The sequence below is a fragment of the Phyllobates terribilis genome, unplaced genomic scaffold, assembly GCF_046119375.1.
Source record: "Phyllobates terribilis strain yellow unplaced genomic scaffold, ASM4611937v1 Scaffold_1__5_contigs__length_1240528914, whole genome shotgun sequence".
NCBI classification, from domain to species: domain Eukaryota; kingdom Metazoa; phylum Chordata; class Amphibia; order Anura; family Dendrobatidae; genus Phyllobates; species Phyllobates terribilis.
In genome coordinates this window covers 535,438,922-535,460,674 of record NW_027362761.1, presented here as the reverse complement: position 1 = coordinate 535,460,674, position 21,753 = coordinate 535,438,922, and the positions used below count along the sequence as shown (strand labels likewise).

General features: G+C 43.8%; 1 long non-coding RNA gene across 2 annotated transcripts; it reads right to left on the bottom strand.

The window, feature by feature from the left end:
* Positions 1 to 2,097: 2,097 nt before the first annotated feature.
* On the bottom strand, positions 2,098 to 17,796 carry LOC141268691 (uncharacterized). 2 transcript variants are annotated; one of them, XR_012321431.1, is made up of 4 exons: positions 17,469 to 17,796; positions 16,031 to 16,148; positions 6,535 to 6,598; positions 2,098 to 5,734 (listed from the first exon to the last, which is right to left on the bottom strand). It is a non-coding gene; the product is annotated as an uncharacterized lncRNA (long non-coding RNA). The 2 variants fall into 2 exon arrangements; XR_012321433.1 differs by having other exon boundaries at positions 16,031 to 16,132.
* Between the last annotated feature and the right edge of the window lie 3,957 nt (positions 17,797 to 21,753).

The following is a 21,753-nucleotide window of genomic DNA, read 5'->3' as shown; positions in this document are numbered from 1 at the left end:
AGCACATGGCCAGATAAGGTTGTAAAATGTTAAAATGACATTTCCCGGTGAATGCATTTGTCACGGTTGAAAGCAATACAAAAGTGCAAAAACGCATAAAAAATGCTAATTGTGAACATAGCCCAAGGTGTGGAGGAGTATTTTTGTTTTTAGTTATTTATTTTACCTTATACACAAGTCTTTACCCTGGAAAGGAACTTCCTTAACATATTTCACAGGAAAGCAGTTTCAGTTTAGTTTTTGAACGTTTTATTGTGAGCGCTTAAAAGTGGCTTAATACCTCTGACCACGTTGTTGACAGCAGTGACCTGGGGGTCAGAAATGCTTCCTGGGGCGATCCCCATGCTGTCCCCATGTCATTTGAGCACTGTCACTATCGTTTTGGGCACTTGTTAGGCTTTCTACAGACTGCCGGGGGTGCCACCGCAAAAATGCTCGGGTCTCCCATAGACTAACATTGCTTCGAGCACCCGAGCATTTTAGTGCTCACTCAACACTAATTGTAATCTTTATCTCTCTTTTGCTGAACGAAGAGCTCATTGATGGATTTCACCGTAAATATATAGCGTATCTATATCTATGTAAAAAGAATGTAAAAGTAACTTTTTATTCTCTTTCAAAAGTGCAGAAAAGTATAATTTTAGTGTCTTTTTGTAAAATAAGGTCCTGGTGCTATAGAATTAAATCTGTGAAATGTTGCCTTTACTATTGGATGCCTAAGGGGGTTAATATATAGAAGAGGTACATTTAGAATATATTTAAACTAAACATATATTCCAAATATAATTAGTAAGTAGCATGGCCAATTTTTGTATTCTAGACTAAATTGATATTTCTCATATATATACACATACAGGTGCATCTCACTAAATTAGAATATCATCAAAATGTTCATTTATTTCAGTTCTTCAAAACAAAAAGTGAAACTCATATATTATATAGAGTCATTACAAGCAGGGTGATCTATTTCACATGTTTATTTCTGTTAATGGTGATGATTATGGCTTACAGCCAATGAAAACACAAAAGTCATTATCTCGGTAAATTAGAATACTTTATAACAATAGAATCATAGAATGGTAGAGTTGGAAGGGACCTCCTGGGTCATCTGGTCCAACCCCCTGCTCAAAGCAGGATTCACTAGATCATCTCAGACAGATGTCTGTCCAGCCTCTGTTTGAAGACGTCCATTGAAGGGGAACTCACCACCTCTCGTGGCAGCCTGTTCCACTCATTAATCACCCTAACTGTCAAAAAGTTTTTTCTAATATCTAATCTGTGTCTCCTCCCATTTAGTTTCATCCCATTGCTTCTAGTCTTTCCTTGTGCAAATGAGAATAAAGATGATCCTTCTACAATGTGACAGCCCTTGACATATTTGTAGACAGCTATTAAGTCTCCTCTCAGTCTTCTTTTTTGCAAGCTAAACATTCCCAAATCCTGCAACCGTTCCTCATAGGACATGGTTTGCAGACCAGTCACCATTCTGGTCGCTCTTCTCTGAACTTGCTCCAGTTTGTCTATGTCTTTTTTAAAATGTGGTGCCCAAAACTGTACACAGTATTCCAGATGAGGTCTGACCAAAGAGGAGTAAAGATCGATAATGACTTCACGTGATCTAGACTGTATGCTTCTGTTAATACATCCCAGAATTGTATTTGCCTTTTTTGCTGCTGCATCACACTGTTGACTCATGTTCAGTCTATGATCTATTAGTATACCTAAGTCTTTTTCACATGTACTGTTGCTTAGCTCTATTCCTCCCATTCTGTATATGCTTTTTTCATTTTTATTGCCCAGATGTAGTACTTTGCATTTTTCCCTGTTAAAAACCATTCTGTTGGTTGCTGCCCACTGCTCCAGTTTATTTAGGTCTTTTTGAATCCTCTCTCTCTCTTCTCTAGTATTAGCTATCCCTCCTAGCTTTGTGTCATCAGCAAATTTAATCAGCTTACCCTCAATTCCTTCATCTAAATCATTGATAAAGATGTTGAACAATACAGGTCCCAGGACGGAGCCCTGTGGTACCCCACTTGAGACATTCATCCAGCTGGATGTGAAGCCATTTACAACCACCCTTTGAGTCCGATCACTAAGCCAGTTATGAATCCACCTAACAGTTGCCTGGTCCATTGCATACTTGGTCATTTTTTCAATAAGGATGGTGTGAGATACTTTGTCAAATGCTTTGCTGAAGTCAAGATATACTATATCTACAGCATTTCCCTGATCCACCCAGTCAGTGATTCTGTCATAGAAGGAAATTAAGTTAGTCTGACATGACTTGTTAGTTACAAACCCATGCTGACTCTGGTTAATCACTTCATTCTTATCCATGTACTTACATACATGTTGTTTAATAATTTGTTCAAAGATCTTTCCTGGTATAGAAGTCAGACTCACCGGCCTATAGTTCCCTGGGTCCACCTTCTTCCCCTTTTTGAAGATAGGAACAACATTTGCTCTTCTCCAGTCTTCTGGGACTTCTCCTGTTCTCCAAGAATTTTCAAAGATTATGGAGAGTGGTTCTAAAATTTCTTCTACGATCTCCTTCAGTACTCAAGGCCACATTTTTCAAGCTATTTTTCAATAGCTTGAAAAATGTTTTTAAAATCCAAAATGTTGGCCTACTGAATAATAATGACTTTTGAACAGATAATGACTTTTGTGTTTTAATTGGCAGTAAGCCATAATCATCAACATTAACAGAAATAAACATGTGAAATAGATCACCCTGCTTGTAATGACACTTAAACAACAGAATATAACTCCAAGTAAATCAAACTTCTGTGAAATCAAACTGTCCACTTAGGAACCAACACTGATTGACAATCAATTTCACATGCTGTTGTGCAAATGGAATAGACAATAGATGGAAATTATTGGCAATAATCAAGACATATTCAATAAAGAAGTGGTTCTGCAGGTGGGGACCACTGACCACATCTCAGTACCAATGCTTTCTGGCTGATGTTTTGATCACTTTTGAATGTTGGTTGTGCTTTCACACTCGTGGTAGCATGAGACAGACTCTACAACCCACAGAAGTTGCTCAGGTAGTGCAGCTCATCCAGGATAGCACATCAATGCAAGCTGTGGCAAGAAGGTTTGCTGTGTCTGTCAGCGTAGTGTCCAGAGGCTAGAGGCGCTACCAGGAGACAGGCCAGTACACCAGGAGACTTGGAGGGGGCCGTAGGCGAGCAACAACCCAGCAGCAGAACCACTACCTAAGCCTTTGTGCAAGGAGGAACAGGAGGAGCACTGCCAGAGCCCTGCAAAATGACCTCCAGCAGGCCACAAATGTGCATGTGTCTGCACAAACGGTTAGAAACCGACATCCTGAGGGTGGTATGAGGGCCCGACGTCCACAGATGGGGGTTGTGCTCACAGCGCAACACTGTGCAGGACGCTTTGCATTTGCCACAGAACACGCCTTGTGCTCTTCACAGATGAAAAACAGGTTCACACTGAGCACATGTGACAGACGTGACAGAGTCTGGAGACGCTGTGGAGAGCGATCTGCTGCCTGCAACACTCTTCAGCATGACCGGTTTGGCAGTGGGTCAGTAGTGGTGTGGGGTGGCATTTCTTTAGAGGGCCGCACAGCCCTCCATGTGCTCACCAGAGGTAGCCTGACTGCAATTAGGTAGCGAGATGAGATCCTTAGACCCCTTGTGAGACCATATGCTGGTGCGGTTGGCCCTGGGTTCCTCCTAATGCAGGACAATAACAGACCTCATGTGGCTGGAGTGTGTCAGCAGTTCCTGAAAGATGAAGGCATTGAAGCTATGGACTGGCCCGCCCGTTCCCCAGACCTGAATCCGATTGAGCACATCTGGGACATCATGTCTCGCTCCATCCACCAACGTCACGTTGCACCACAGACTGTCCAGGAGTTGGAGGATGCTTTAGTCCAGGTCTGGGAGGAGATCCCACAGGAGACCATCCGCAACCTCATCAGGAGCATGCCCAGGCGTTGTAGGGAGGTCATATAGGCACGTGGAGGCCACACACAATACTGAGCCTCATTTTGACTTGTTTTAAGGACATTACATCAAAGTTGGATCAGCCTGTAGTGTGTTTTTCCACTTTAATTTTGGGGTGACTCCAAATCCAGGCCTCCATTGGTTAATAAATTTGATTTCCATTGATGATTTTTGTGTGATTTTGTTGTCAGCACATTTAACTTTGTACAGAACAAAGTATTCAATGAGAATATTTCATTCATTCAGATCTAGGATGTGTTATTTGAGTGTTCCCTTTATTTTTTTGAGCAGTGTATATGAGTTTCACTTTTTGTATTGAAGAACTGGAATAAATTAACTTTTTGATGATATTCTATGTTGGTTGTATGTTGGTTTTAAATGGTAACATGATATTTAAAGGGGTTATCTGGGACATTTTTTCTTCCTTTGGGGTTAAGCATTTATTGGCAGGTAGTTGGGAACAGTGGCAGATTTTATTGTTTCCTGTGATGCAAGGTCAGCTGTCAATCAACATCTTGTCAATGACACACCATTGAAAGAGCAGATTGGAAGAGAATAAGCTGTTGTGTCATCATGACTACACAGGAAGGAGGAAAATTGTCTTCAGGAGCGGTCCATGACCACTCTCAGCTGAGACAGACCGTGGCAGGGCATAACAGGAAGGTAGTTCGGAAGTACCTGCCGATAAGTGCTTAGTCCCACAGAAAAACTAATATGTATATGTACAAAATATAAGTTTGTTGCAGCCTGGGAGAACATATACAGTGCCTTGAAAAATTATTCATCTCCCATGAACTTTTCCATATTTATTTCTGGTTACACCCACAAACTTAAATGTATTTTATTGGGATTTTATGTGATATACCAACTCAAAGCAGCAAGTATTTGTGAAGTGTAAAGCAATGATACATGGTTTTCTAATTATTTTAAAAATATAAATCTGAAAATTGTGACATATATGTATTTGTATTCAGCCCCCCCTGAATCAGTACTTGTCAGACCACCTTTCATTGCAATTATTGCTGCAAGTCTTTTGAGATATGTCTCTACCAGCTTTACACATCTAGAGGCAGAAATTGTTGCCCATTCTTCTTTGCACACTCACTCAAGATCAGTGAGACTGGATGGAGACGTCTGTGAACAGCAATTTTCAAGTCTTGTCAGAGATTCTCAATGGGATTTAAGTCTGAACTTAGACTGGACCGATCACACACATAAATATGCTTTGATCTAAACCATCCATTGTAGCTCTGGCAGTATGTTTAACGTTGTTGTCCTGCTGGAATGTGAACATATGCCCGGTCACAAGTCTTTTGCAGCCTCTAACGGATTTTCCTCCAGGATTGACTTGTATTTAGCTCCATCCATTTTCTCATAAACTCTTACCAGCTTCCCTGTCCCTGCTGAAGAAAAGCCTCCCCACAGCATGATGCTGCCATCACCATGCTTGACAGTAGGGATGGTGTTTTCAGGGCGATGTGTAGTGTTAGTTTCCGGCACACACAGCGTCTTGCATTTAAAAGTTCAATTTTGGTCTCATCTGACCAGAGGACCATCTCCCACCTGCTTGCTGTGTTCCCTACATGGCTTTTTGCAAACTGTAAATGTCTTTCTTCTTGTCACTCTTCCATAAAGGCCAGATTTGTGAAGTATACGACTAATAGTTGTCATGTAGACAGGTTCTCCCACCTGAGCTGTGGATCTCTGCAGCTACTCGTTTATTAGTACTAGATCTCCAACACTTCAGGCTGTGGTGAGGAAAGAAAAAAAACTGAATACACATATTAAAAAATAAGAATACAACACAAACTAAATAAAATTCTGTGATCCTTAAGGATCGAGGGTCAGGAAACTATCATTTCAAAAACCATAATCTTTTTGAAAATTAGGCGGGCAGCCTCTATTTTGAAAGGTAAATTTCTCATATGATACATGATGACCAGGGCCTTCCATCTGCTAATTTTGAGGAGAAGGTTGTCCAGGGGAGATCAATTGTTGTGCCTAAGAAAAAGGTTTCTCTATGAAAGATCTAAGTGTGATGCTGCCACTTTGTCTTCGTCAAACAAACCAATTAACACCAGCTTATGTTCACACAATATAGGGATTGACAATACCGAAGAGAGGAACCAAAAACATTAACCAAAAAAGAGGATATCAGGGTCAAGAACATATCATATGATAAAAGTTGGCATTTGGAGAGTAGCGGCACTCTATGGAAGGATTCCTGACTATCTTGTGTAAACAAACAGGGGTCAGATAAATTTGATAAATTATATAAAGCTGGGTCAGCTTATTGTTATCACTGACAAGGCCACAAGATGAAAACAAATCACATCCTGACAGTCCTCCGTGGGCAATGAGAGAATTAAGTCTCTCCATCTCACCTCCACTGGCATCAGGGAGGTACCAATCTTGGCCCACAAATGATGGAGCAGTGATCAACCCTCTTGGGCCCTGGGATCTAAGCATACCAGTAAGGGGCTATGATGAGATCAAGATGGTGGGTGTAGTGAACTGCACACTCAAGGTATGTCTCAGCTGAAATTACCTGAACTTGCACGAGCGAGGGATACCAACATTCTCCTGCAATGGTTGCATGAAGAGCACAGATCCTGTAAGAAATGTTAAGTCAGGACAGCACTATAGGAACAGGTGTTGGAAACTTGTCAACGCTGGTTAAGACAAATCCATTCTTGTACCTCTGAAGGGGAAGTGAAGAAAAGGATTTGCCATCCACCTTGATTCATAGGTAAGCAGGATATGTTATGGAGTACTGGGTGCTTTTTTTTAAAGCATCTATAGTCGCATGCAGTTGTGCAGAGACCTGCCTTAGGATTCATTCATGCATCAGTATTTGATCAATATTTTTCTGCCAAAACCAGGAGAGTCTCCAAAAAGCAGAACAGTTTTTCTCTGTAAGTTCCATCCTGGTTTTGGCATATAAGCACTGATGCAAAATACTGACCAAATACTGATGTGTGAATAAGCCCTAAGTGTAGGTTTTGCCTCAATCTCAGAGTCGATGACTGCGATCAACAAAGGGCCTCTCCTACCCGTAGATATAGAACAACAGGGACTGGTAGTAGACCCTTGCAACTTCTTGCAAATACTTGCAGTTTTTCAGTGGCACCTTGGCTCTCTGAATAACTTGCTGGAGATTAGGTAGAATAAAATAATAATTGTTAAAATAAACACAGGTAAGAAAGAGGGTGTAGGTAACAGGCCTGACTGCCAAGAGAGATATCACCATGATGAAGCCCGCAGGTGGTGTTAAAGCTACATCAGGATAATAAGAATGGTAATCTAGCACAGACAAAGGGAAAAAAATCATGCGATTTTTAGCAAAGCTGCACTTATATAGAATGTCCACTAGATGGTGGTAGAGGACAAGAATGATGTTCCTATAACTGCTGACTGCAAAGCATGCACATTCACAAAATAGATCCACCAATGGTTCCCTTTATAGTCACAAGCTGTAATATTTCGATTGTATGGTCACCACCCAGCGTAGTCCCACACACACAAGCAAAAATAGAGCTAGGCTCTTCAGAGTACATCAAATATTGTATCTTAAACTAATATGGCAGCCACTCCAGAAGGCAGACCAGAAAAAAGTGGCCCGTGCCCGGTTTGAAGAAGCAGTCTCTAAATAGGGATGGCGCAAGCAGTAACAAGCAATAAGTGGGCAATCGGAGATAGCCAAGTGGTATAAACACCATAGATGTCACTAGGGGCTAACTGCTATAATGTGTCACTCATCCAAAGGGCTTCAGGTAGTTACAACTCCAAGGCTTCAGCTACCGGTAGAGCAGCATCGCCGCAGAGATGCTTAGGGCAGCATTAGAGAAGGAGTGTATCCCTTTCTAGATGGCCACCAGCACAGGGGCAGCGGTGGATCTTTAGGAGCTCAACTTCAAAAGGCACACAGGCGAGGAGCCAGATCACCCCACTCCACACCGCCAACAAGCCGCATCGGGACAGCAGGAAACACAATGCACAGGCGTATTAAAGGCGGAAAGGCTTCTGAAGATCAGATAGGCCGCAAAGCTTCAGGGCTTTGCCAAGGGCTACTCCTACAGTAACAGGACAGGCAATCTTCAGCAGCAGCCAGGGGTCAAAAACTACCTGACAGTCGCAAAGACGGTGCTGGCTAATGAGGATTAAAAGCCAGTATAACTTATACTTTATTTTTGAAATTCCTGATTTTTGTCTGAATAAGAGTCAATAAGGCGGTCCTACTAGTAACTGACAGCTATCTCTACATGCACAGTCATACGGGAAGACTGTCAATCACTTAATAGGATTTCCCACTGGACTCACGTGCATAAAGACACCAGGGATTTCAATGAATAAAATGTTTTACTGAAACTTTTCCCACAAAATTGTGTTTCAATGTGATCAGCTCCTTCTGCTCCATAACATGCTGCCTGCAGTTCAAATACCATTTTCAAATATAGCAAGCTCCCTTTAAATGATATAAGATGCTAACAAAATAGACGTATGGTAAATGTTATTTCTTCAGTTATTTTGTTCAATATGGCTATCTGGTTTAAGGTCACGTTCACACGTTCAGTATTTGGTCAGTATTTTACATCAGTATTTGTATAATAGAAACACGTCACCACTTCTGCATTTTTCAGCATTTTGGCTGACAAATACTGATGTCAACCCCTCTTCACCATTTTGCTTTTTACAATAGACAGGATGCCACATGAACTGCAGCCCCTGCGTCTCAGCAGACCATGCATGCACCTGCACCTTTTGCTGATGACCAAAAAGGGGGTAATAAAGAGTAAAAAAAATATAAAAATATATATATTATAATATATATATATATATGCACACACACACGCAAAACATATGGAGATATGTACGCATGTGTGCATACATGCGCGGGCGCACACACACACACACACACACACACAGCAAACCCCCCCCATATGCAATTACGGCTCTTTCACACGTCAGAACCTCCGGGACGAGTGGTGATGACATATTCCACACATACCGGAGACGCACACACAGGCCCATTCCAAAGCATGCTCGGTCATGCATATCTGCAGTAACGTGGATATGTGGATGTGAGAAATTGTCCTTACAGAGTATGCAGGAGCTTTCAGTGAATGAACCCACATATGCTGTCCAATAATCTTACATTACAATAAATATATATATTTTTTTAAATTACGTGGGCTCCCGCATAATTTTAATAACTAGCAGTGGGAAAGCAGACGGTTGAGGGCTGATGTTATAGTCTGGGAAGTAGCCAATAACCATGGCCCCTTCCCTTGCTATTAATACCAGACCGCAGCAGTTAGCTTAGCCTTTACTGGCCATTGTACATGGGGACCCCCCCCCCCCAAAAAAAATGATGTGGGTTCCCCCTATAAATTGAAGCCAGCAAAGGCTAGCCGCTTTGCCTTTTCTGGCTACTATACAGGGAGACCCCCCCCCCAAAAAAAAAAATTACATGGGGTCCCGCTATAAATTGTAGCCAGCAAAGGCAAGGCAGACAGCTGCGACCTGATATTAATAGCCTAAAAAGGGGCCATGGTTATAGGACCCTCCCAGGCTATAATATCAGCCCTCAGCCGTCCCAGATTTGGCGCATCATATTTGTGCGCTTAGTCTTGCTCTTCCACGCTGCCCTGGTGCGGTGGCAGAGGTTAATAGCGGAGGGGTTCATGTCAGCGCCAGCTGCCATGAAGCCCAGGTTAGTAATGAGGGGCATCTATAAGTTTAAAAAAAACACACTACACCCAGAAAAAAATAATTTATTTGAAATAAAACCCAACATTTTATTTAATTCTTAATTTACAAAAAAATAATAATTACCTGTCCACGTTCCTGCGCTGATCTCCCACGCACAGCTGTCACATCTGGAGATAAACAATCTTGGGGGCAATAAATGAAATAAAAATATATGGACAATAAATAAATAAATATGGGGCCAAAAAATATATATGTGGAAAATGAAAAAATAAATAATATAGGGGAGGCAATAAATAAATCTATGGGGAAATAAATAATTAAAAATATATGGGGGCAATAAATGAATAAAAATATACTGGGGCAATTAATAAATAAATGGGAGCAATAAATAACAAATTTATGGGGCAATAAATAACTAAACATATGGGGGCAATAATTACATTTTTGGGGCACATTTTACAGCAGGAGCAGGCTGATGGGAACTACTGCTCCCATTGAGCTGCTCCTGCTGGCACTAGTTAACTGGGGACAGATATAGGCCGAAGTGAGTAGAAGTCTCACATCGGCCTATGTCTACCTGCTGACACCCACACACACACCCAGATACTTAACACACACACTTACCACACTAATCATGAATCCCATGTTGAGATTCATGCGCTTGTACCACCCCAGTTCACCAGCCATGATCCAGGAAGACGGGAATGATATGGGATTCTCATCTTCCTGGATTATGGGATGCTCATGGGATGGCAGAAACGCTCCCACATGAGGTCACTTCCCATTTGCTGCAGTTTTGTGCTACAAAATGACAGCAAATGTGCTTCAAATCTGCAAGCATTTTTACATGTTTGCGGATTTGAAGCGGCCCAAAGTTAGTCTATGTGTTAGGCATTTGCTGGATTTGAAATGGGTCCAGAACCTTCTGTGGACTCCTATTCTGGTCCAGCCAGGGCTGATGCTGCTCAGCATCGTCATCAGTCCCAACGCCTAGCTGGTCCACGAGATGTACAGGTTGCCTCTTGGGTCTTTGTTCCTAGCAACATGAAGGATAGGTTGCGGAGGGAAACAGGGCTGCTAAAGCCTAAGTCCAGGATTCTCTGTACCGAGCATGCCCGTGACATGGCGGACTGTGATTGGTGGTTTGGGAGTCAGCTGATCCGGTGACCTGGCACCGGCTGATTGGTCGCGGGTGACGTCACCAATGGTACGACGGTGGGCAGGGCTTAATCTTTAAAAAGCCCGCCCACAAACATGGCGGCGCGCTCTGATCATTGAGCTGTGATGGTGTTGTGTGGACGCTTGGTCTCTTGGGCTCCACATGTGCTTTAGTTTATGGCAGGCAGGTTTAGTGGAAATAGGCAGGCTTAGATGAAATAGGCAGGTAGCTTCATCTGACAGTCTGGCTCCGACAAAGGGGTCGCCTTAGACCCCGAGCAGTCTGCAGACACCCTATTCATAGCACGCCGGCGGGGAGCACGTATTCGCCGGCGTGAGTCACACACGCATCCTAGCGCCAACTGTGTAGTCCCTGTGCTGTAACAGGACTACAGATACATTATTTATCGCACATCTCTCGTGCAGTTAACGGAGATAGTGCGAATCCCTATTCCCGTTCCGGTGTGCAGTAACACGGAGGGGATTGTTATTTAAGTTGGTTGTTTTAGCTTCTCACCCGGAAGGTGTTCGGCCGCAGTCCACCAGGCTGCATCGCGGACCCCGGGTTCAGTTGCTTTCCATTATTTAATAAAGTTGTTTGCAACCATCCCCTTAACATGGTCTTGCCGAACATGGCTGACAACCAGCAACGGCAGCGCTATATACAGCAACTTGAGGCCAGAATTAGGACTCTGGAACAAGCTGACCCGGTAGCTGATATCACTGCAGTAGCTACACAGGCGGCTTCTCAAGCAGCCAATCTGGTTAACTCGGCTGCGGTAAATGCTGCGGCAGCTGCAATTGCCCCATTACCCCGTTTTGCTCTCCCGGAAAAAAATTCTTGTGACAGCAGATTCTGCAGAGGTTTTATTAACCTATGCTTCATTCAATTGGAGATGATGGAAAAACGGTTCCCCTCCGAAAGGGCCAAAGTGGGTTATGTCATCTCGTTACTCTCCCATAGGGCTCTGGAGTGGGCTACCCCTCTGTGGGAGCGCAATGACCCGGTAGTGGCTAATGCGGGTCTCTTTCTTAATGCCCTAAAGAGTGTTTTCCTTGGTCCTCAGGTCACGCATGATATGGCTCTTAAGCTTCTTGCGTTGGTCCAGGGTTCGGTCACCGCCAGCCACTATGCCATCCAGTTCTGAACCTTTGCGGCTGAATTGGATTGGTCTGAGCAGTCTTTAATCCCGGTGTTCTGGAAGGGTCTGGCTGGGCATATTAAAAATGCTCTACCAGAGAGATTCCAACCTCCCTGGAGGAGTTAATCTCTCTCGCTAACCGAACAGATTTGCGTCATGCAGAACACAAGTTAGAGCTGGAGGTCCCTAGACCGCAGTGTTGGTTGGCACCATCCTTCTCTAGACCCATTTCCAAACCCGCGACTCCCGACCCGGAGCCTGAGGCTATGGATATATCCCGGACTGAGTCTAGTCCCTCTCGTTCCCAACCTGCACATCTCTTGGAATACCCCGGTAATAAGGGTTCCAAGCAGTTGGGAAGACGAGTGTGTCTTACCACCATTGGAGGAGGTGTGTTAGATTCTGGGGCTTCTTCCTCCAAATTATTGTATAAGGTGACATTGTTCTTCGGAGCAACCGCGGTTACTGCCAAGGCGTGGGTGGATTCTGGCGCCGATGGCAAATTTTTGTCATCTACGTTTGCCCAGAAGCATGCCATCCCTATAGAGTTACTGCCAAGACCAATGAACATTAGGGTAGTCAACGAGTCACTCCAGGACAAGCAAATCAGCCACCAGTCGATTCCCCTCACCATGTCATTTCCTCAGGGTCACCGGGAGGTTATCTCCTTTCTTATTATTCCCGGTGGATTAGATGAGGTGCTTTTGGGTCTTCCATGTTTACATTGTCACACTCCACACATTGACTGGAATACGGGGAGAATTTCTTCCTGGAGTGAGAATTGTGTGTCTCAGTGTATGGTTACAGTCACCCGGAGTGTAGTATCTGACCCTTCTACCCACGTGTCTCCCGGCACAGATCCTCTGTCTGTCCCCGAGACCCAGGTCTATTCAGATTATGTCAAAAAGAACCCTCGGGTAGACCTTTTGTCCCGGTCCATGGATACGGCTGAGGACAATGATGAGCCCAGGCTCACCGTTCCTTCAGGAGGTATGCGGAAGGTGGCTCCAGTGTCCTTAAACCAGGTTCCTTCGGGGAGGACATTCGTTCCCCCTAATCTACAAAATGAGGTGCTCTCCTGGGCACATGCTCTAAGATCGGAGCTCATTTTGGGGTCAAACGTACCTCAAAGTTCCTTCAACGGTCCTATTGGTGGCCCCGGTCGCACCAGGACATTAAGGAATATGTTCTTGCGTGTGTCTCCTGTGCGAGAGATAAATCATCCCATCAAAGTCCGGCTGGTCTTCTCCACCCGTTACCCGTGGTGGATTCCACGGATCTGACTCCGCTTCTTCTGAATAATGGCCAACATCCGCGCGTTCCAGTTCCTATACCTGTTCCCTCTATGGAATCTGGGGTCAGAGATTTGGCTCTGGAGGCACGGAAGGTTTGGGACCATAACCAGGAGGCTATATTGGCCTCCCAGAATCGAATGAGAGAGTCGGCTGACACTCTTCGTCGTCCAGCTCCCGTATTCTATCCAGGCGACAGAGTGTGGCTCACGGCTCGCAATACTAAAGTACGCGGGGAATCTGCTAAGTTTGCCCCCCGCTCTATTGGTCCTTTCAAAATTTTGGCCCAAGTAAACCCTGTAATGTACCGGTTACAGTTACCACGACACTTTCCATGTGTCGCTCCTTAAACCCGTTCGCCTGACAAAACTCGCTGAATCCCTACCTGCTACAGACACCAGGGGTGATAATCTCGAGGTGCAGGTCTAAGATGATTCGTGCAAAAAAAGGTTACCCAGTACACTGGAGGGGCCATGGATCTGAGGATCATCCCTGGGAATCGGTGGACCACATTCATACTCCCCTGCTCTTTGAGGGAAATGTGCATGAAGTGGAGGGGGATGTTAGAGGGGGGGATAATGTTAGGCGTCGGGCGTTTGCTGGATTTGAAATGGGTCCAGAACTTTTGTGGATTCTGTGGTCTCCCATACTGGTCCAGCTGGGGCTAATGCTGCTCAGCATCATCATCAGTCCCAACGCCTAGCTGGTCCACGAGATGTACAGGTTGTCTCTTGGGTCTTTGTTCCTAGCAACATGAAGGATAGGTTGCGGAGGGAAACAGGGCTGCTAAAGCCTAAGTCCAGGATTCTCTGTACCGAGTATCCCCGTGACATTGCGGACCGTGATTGGTGGTTTGGGAGTCAGCTGATCCGGTGACCTGGCACGGCATGATTGGTCGCGGGTGACGTCACCAATGGTGCGACGGTGGGCAGGGCTTAATCTTTAAAAAGCCCGCCCACAAACATGGCGGCGCGCTCTGATCATTGAGCTGTGATGGTGTTGTGTGGACGCTTGGTCTCTTGGGCTCCACATGTGCTTTAGTTTATGGCAGGCAGGTTTAGTGGAAATAGGCAGGCTTAGATGAAATAGGCAGGTAGCTTCATCTGACAGTCTGGCTCCGACAAAGGGGTCGCCTTACACCCCGAGCAGTCTGCAGACACCCTATTCCTGGTACCACCTGTAAGCCACGTGGAGAGATACTCCTCAATCCGGTAGCATGCCGGCTGGGAGCACGTATTCGCCGGCGTGAGTCACACACGCATCCTAGCGCCAACTGTGTAGTCCCTGTGCTGTAACAGGACTACAGATACATTATTTATCGCACATCTCTCGTGCAGTTAATGGAGATAGTGCGAATCCCTATTCCCGTTCCGGTGTGCAGTAACACGGAGGGGATTGTTATTTAAGTTGGTTGTTTTACCTTCTCACCCGGAAGGTGTTCGGCCGCAGTCCACCAGGCTGCATCGCGGACTCCGGGTTCGGTTGCTTACCATTATTTAATAAAGCTGTTTGCAACCGTCCTCTTAACACTATGGAGGCGAAAACGCCACGCTTCCACAAAATTAATGGACATGCGGATTATCATTGGGGACCATGGGAGACGTACTACCAAGCGTTTTCGATGTGGAAATTCCGCGGTGAAAATGCTTGAAAAACCCATTGTGGGCACGCAGCCTAATGGTATAAAAATTAAAAGTTTTAAAAATTATAATTTTCAAACTTTTTGTCAAATTTAAAATATTTTCATAAATAAAAACATTATTGACCTAAAATTACCATCAAAAGAAATTGCAATGTGTCATGAAAAAAAACAGTCTCAGAATCACTTTTTTGGTGTTTTACAATAATTTGAATGAGCTCCGCCGAAATGGGTGTAGTGCTGGGCAGGGGCAGGGCCAGGGCGGGATAGGGTGTAGTCAATCACTCCCAACCCGTCAAAATCATCAAAAAATGCTGCCATTTTCTATGCCAGAAATGCGACTCCAGTTACTGCAGGAGATGTGCCAAATTTATTCAGTGGCATGCGCATCTTCGTGAATTTGATGCTATGCCAGTCTTGATGAATTGGCCCCCAAGAGTGGATGAGAAAGGACGAATGAGTAGAGAAGTTTGCCAGTAACATCTTAATGTTAGGACTCGTTCACACAAACATACTTTCGGTCCAAGTGCTGTCCATTAAAAAAAAAAACGAATCGCACTCGGACCAATGTTATTCAATGGGGCCGTGCAGATCAACAGTTTGTATTTCACTGACCGAATCTGTGTGTGAAAAAAAAATATTGCATCATGCACAATTTTCCTCCGGAAATCGGATGAGACACACCCAATTCAAGTCTATGGGTGGGTGAATAAAAATCGGATGCCATAAGGAGCCACAGTAGAACATTTGATTTTTACGGATACATTGCAATTCTATAACACAGGAAACTTTAAATGGTCTTGTAAATGATTAATATGTGCGAATGTAAAAAAAAAAATTGATTGTACATGGATGGCAAGTTCGAAAACATCCACTTTTCTGGATGAAACTCTAGTCATGTGAACTTACCCTTACCGTAATCTCTAACCGTAATGAGGGTTGGTGACCAAGGCTGCACTCACATTACATTCATAATGGATTACTTTGTAAAGTTTTTCCAAAATCACTGCGATTTTGCTGAGATTACAAACAAATGCAGCAAAAAAATGTGTAACACCCCTTTAAGCCGCTTCCGTGGGCAGGGTGTTCAGTAGTTCTCACCTCAATATAGCGCAGTGTCTCCACCCAAATCTTGCTAGGAGTTGTAGTGAGATGCATTAGGGTCTTCCTCTTCTGTCAGGGGTCGACTCAGGAAACCCCTGTCTATACTCCGTATACACTCACAAGAGATGAGGTTGAAAAATTAACAGGTTTATTGTGGAAGGAGGTAATTGGTGAATATGGTAAGGGGGATGGCAAGTAACAATAAAAAAACAGTATTCATGTGACGATACAGCCTATAAATCTTAATTAGCCAGACGATTAGATTTGTTAATCCAAGAGAAATACACTATTATCTTTGTGTTGACTTTTTAACTTGTGTTCTTCTTTAGTTGATTAACACAGACCAGTATTTGTATAATTTTGACTGTTGTCTTCTCTGTGATTCTGAAACTATGATGTTGATTTAAAGAGCCCCCTACTATACTAACTATGTAAATAGATTAGCTCAAACAATGATTGCTGAGCCCTGTGAGTAATGCCCTCCCTAACCCTGTGATTGATGACCTTCATATGTAAATAGAAAAATCGTTTATCTATCCTGCTGAAAAGAGACTTGGGACAGAGTATCAAGGAGAAGCAAGAGGACACACGTACTCTGAGACCATCAGCTTGGAGGCATGGATTTTACCTAAAGATACACAGATTTGGTTTCTACATGATTCCGGCCTAAGAGTATTGGCCCTGACTGTAAAGATACGATACTGCTCCATAACCATCAGAGAGACCATGGATACTTTTGGGGAGATCAGGTTGGGATTAACAAGTCACCCGGCCCCATGGATATTTTGTTTGGGGTTGCCAGAAGGGACCCATCAGTCACCTGAAACCCATGGAGACATTCGGAGAAGCAAGATTGGGACCCACCGGTCATCTGGCCCCATGGAAACTCTCGGAGAGGCCAGGGTGGGACTCTCTGGTTTCCTGGCCTTGTACCTCGATGAACTGCTAGCTTCCTAAGCTTGCCGCTACCTTCTCTCTGTGGCGGCCTGCCAAAAGCGGGGGGCCACTGGTTGAGGTAATTGGCCATGGAAGTCCCAAAGTCGCAGCTGTTCTAAGGGTGAGACTGTGTAATGTTGTACCATCTTGGGTATTTGCTGGGACTGTTCTATGTGTTTATTGTCCATTTGGTGATTCAATAAATTATTGCCACACTGTTTTACCCTCACCCTGTGTTGTCTGAGTACTGTTATACCCACGGAAGACCCCGTGTCTTCACAATTTGCAAATACAAAAACATTTAAGGCTTTGCAGTTAACCTGAATGTTAGGGATAACACTTCCCCTTTATATAGCAACAAGCACACTCCTAACTAATACTGCTTAAACTATAAAGGGATGCAGCCAGGGAAAACAACAAAGTTCAATGTCGGGGTCTTTATAGAAAGTTCTTATACACTTGTCCTCAGTGGAACCACAAATCCCTGCAAGCTACTCACTCTTTAATGTAGCAGTTCTGGAGTCGCACAGGGTTCCAGCCTCAGACTTCAGGATTCAATTTCTTAGGAATGGGAAGCAGAGTTCTTCTTATTTCTGTGAAGTCAGGGGGAGGGTGGCATTTCTGGATAACCTGGCTGGTCTGGGGTTGTGGTACAGCTCCAAGCTTCACAGTCCTTTCACAGGGAGCAACAGAACTATAAGTCTGCACACTGTGCTCTGCTTCTGTTTTCCTCTTGTCTGCCCCTCAGTAATGGCTCACAGACCTCATGTTCCCCGATCTCGTCTCCTCCTCCCTTCTTCCCCAGCTTGCTCAGCCAATCAGTCCTGTCCTCTACTGTAGCTCCTCCACTTCCAGGTTGCCAAGGCAATGCAGTTAAGGAACAGTTGATCTATCTCACTGAGAAACACTGCCTGCTCCTATCAGACTGTCTCTGTACACCAGTTCCCCCCAAAGGGGTTACAAATGCATAAAAAAAAAATCACACCTTGGCTGCAAAGAGAACCCATCCTTACGTTACATTCACATATCCATGGTAACATAGAACACATTTTGTGTAAATAACCTGAAATAACGACACATAACACCAGCTGGAAGAAAATTACCAACACATTAATTCAATCCACCCAGTAACTGGGCGATTTTCCCACAAATAAACAGTACGACATACAAAACTTTTATTGATACCAAGGGAGGGAGGGTGGGGTCTTCGCTCTTTTGACAGGATAATGAGGGGACCCCAGACACGCTGTTCTATTTATACATTTGAAATTCCCACACTTTCTTGAAACAACCAATCAGGAGGTCACAAAAGTGCACCAAGAATAACTGGCTGAAACTGGTTAGAACCTGCTCGTGGACACCAGAGACCACAGCATAACCTTTGACCCCAAAAAGCCATACACAGGTGATTATTAAACTATAATGAGAACTATAAACTGATAAAACTTGATACAATCCAGTGTCCATGTTCCCATGAGACCCCCCTTTTATTGGGGTATGGGGGGGGCTACCATGGTAACATAGAACACATTTTGTATAAATAACCTGAAATAACGACACATAACACCAGCTGGAAGGAAATGGCCGTGATGTTTATTTAGGGTAACTAAATAAATTAAATAAATTGAATAATTTATTAACCGATAAAACTCAATAAAATTACCAACACATTAATCCAATCCACCCAGTAACGGGGCGATTTTCCCAAACGCCATGTCTCAAAAGAGGCATGCTCCCCCGCAAACACCAGAGCCATTTTTCAATTATCGGCAGAAAATCTAGATTAAAAATGTCTAAACCAATTTCCGAAAGAAGAACCAAATCATTTCTTTATAACCCTGGAGTAAATCCTTAAAAATCTGAATATCTGTAAGAAAAAACGTTTAGGAGTACCATAAATTTCTCCATCTCCTTATTAATTCTTTTACGAATCTTGTCCATTAAAATTAAGTTTGCCCTAGACCATAACCGTCTAGGAACGATTTCATGACCGCTGACTTGCTCTCTTCTCGGCCCAATGAATGAAAGAATGTCCAATAATCCAAACTATCAGAGGACCTAAAAACGAAGTTGAAGAATTAATAATCAAATAAATCTGGTCGGACATACAGCTTAAATCTCCTAGATTCCCATCTCCCTATATTTTTAATGCTATCATCTCTAAAACCAAGCCGGGATGCTTCAGACACCGCTCCGATTCTAAATGAATGTGAAGAGATCCTTAAATTGTCCTTGCCCAAAAATTTTAAGGATTTCTTCAAGACAGCGTTAAATTGAAAAATCGTGACTGGTTCAGTGTTATAATGTATAAAAAATGGACCCTGGATTTTTGGTCTTACATCGAGCCATCTCTTTGCATTCGTGACAGGGCAAATTGTGTTGTCAAATATGGCATTCAGTCTAATAGATGCCCCTCTACCCTTTTGATCTGTTTTTGATCGTCTTGCGAATTCTGAAAAGAAATTTCATTAACCATTAAACCTGAAGGTGTGGCCTTCTTTGCTGACACTAATTCTCCAATCCTGAGAGCTGCAAAGAAGGCTAAGGAAAAAGCTGAACGAAATAAACATGCTTCATTAAAATCAATACAAACTGAGTCCAAAATCGAACAAAGATCCTTTAATAAGCTTGTTTTTACATTTCCTAAAGCCTTTAATGAATTGCTTCACCGGGAATAAAACCGTTAAAGAAGGTTTACCTGTTAATTTTAAGAAAAATGAAACTCCGGCTAAATACTTTGATACTGCTGAAAAAGACAGACCCTTATTAACCAAAGAATCTGCAAACTTTAAAGCGGGTTCTGAGCGAGCTTCAGTATAGTCATAGTTATATGTTTGGCAAAATAAAATCCATTGCTGTCATGCAACTGAATAATCAGTCCGCGTTCTATCAGCTAGGGATTTTTGAATAAAATAAGGAATCATTCCCAAATTGTGTCCCAGAGATGTTGTGGACATGGTACTCCTTACATATCTGCATCCTGCACCAGTTTGCAAAATTCTATTAACTGGCGATGACAAAGAATATTAGCGATAAAATTAGTCTTATTGTGCAATAAACCAGCTTTCAACCAAATGTTGTATTTTAGACAATTCAGAACCAGTTTTCTGACAATCCTTGCAACCCATGTGTTTTTTGAAGAGAAAGTGTTGATGTAAAAAACCGAAGCCTGGTTTTTTAGTAACACCAAAATTCTCTTATCCTTCAACAATGGTCCCCAAAAAATCACAGAAAGCAGGACTGAAAAAACTTCAAGTACTGTTAAATTCTTTGTTATATTCTTTAAAACCCAAGAATCAGGCCAATTTTGAGATGACCAATGAGAAGAAAATAGTATCCCATAACCCGTGGTTTGGTCAATTGAGAAAAACAAAGATAAGGAATCAGAAGAGACAAAAGAACATTGCCAACATGACTTACCATTGAAATCCAATAAGAACTCACGCCATATTTGAAGATAATTTTTTATGTCAGCTCCCAATCTAATATGAGATTCAGGCGCACTAAAGCCTTTTGTGGCATCATACAAGCGCCTTGAAAAAACTCTTGCCATGGGTATGATCCTTAGAGCAAAATTTAACATACCTAATTGTTAGGCATCGGTCTGTGGCTGGATTCGAGATGGGTCCAGGACCTTCTGTGGTCTCCCATTTTAATCCAGCCGGGCCTGATGCTGCTCAGCATCGTTGTCAGCCCAAACGCCGAGCTGGTCCATGAGATGTACAGATTGTCGCCTGTGTATTGGTACTTAGCAATGTTAAGCATGGGTTGCAGAGGGAGACAGGGCGTTTGGAGTCTAAGTTCAGGAATCTCCGCACTGAGCATGCCCGTGACCTGGCGGATCATGATTGGTGGTTTGGCACCCACCTGACTCGGTGACCTGGCACCGCCTGATTGGTCCACGGGTGGCGTCACCAATTGCGCGTCGGTGGGCAGGGCTTAGTCTTTAAAAGGCCCGCCCACAAACATGGCGGCGCGCTCTGATCATTGAGCAGTGATGCGATTGTGTGGACGACTGTGCTCCACGAGTAGTTTCTGTCAGGCAGGCTAGTTCCATAGAGGCAGGAAATTTCCATAGAGGCAGGTAGTTTCGTCTAGCAGTCTGGCTCTGCCAAAGGGGTTGCCTAACACCCTGAGCAGCCTGCAGACATCCTATCCATGGCTATCGCCTGTCAGCCACGTGGAGTAGTACCCTTCAGTCCGGTAGCACGCCGGCTGGAGGCACGTGTACCCGTCGGCGTAGTCACACACGCATCCTAGCGCCGCCACTGTAGTCCCTGTGCTATAACAGGACTACAGATAGTTTTTCTCCGCCTATCTCTCGTGCTGCTACCGGACATAGTGCGATTTGCTATACCCGTTCCAGTGTGCAGAAACACGGAAGGGTTTTACATTTAAGTTGGTTGCTTTCCTTTCCACCCGGAAAGTCCACAAGGCTGCATCGTGGGTCCCGGGGTCGGTTGCGTTCCATTATATTAAAGTTGTCTGCAATCGCCCCCCTTACAGTATCAGAGTGCCAGGGTCTTGCCGGACATGGCCGACAACCAGCAACTGCAGCGTTACATAGAGCAACTGGAGACCAGACTTAGGTCTCTGGAACAAGCTCCGGTCGCTGATATCACTGCAGTAGCTACCCAGGCAGCTTCTCAAGCAGCCAATCTGGTTAGCTCGGCTGCGGAAAATGCTGCAACAGCTGCAACTGCCCCATTACCCCGTTTTGCTCTCCCGGAAAAATTTTCTGGAGATAGTAAATCCTGTAATGGTTTTATTAACTTATGCTCCAT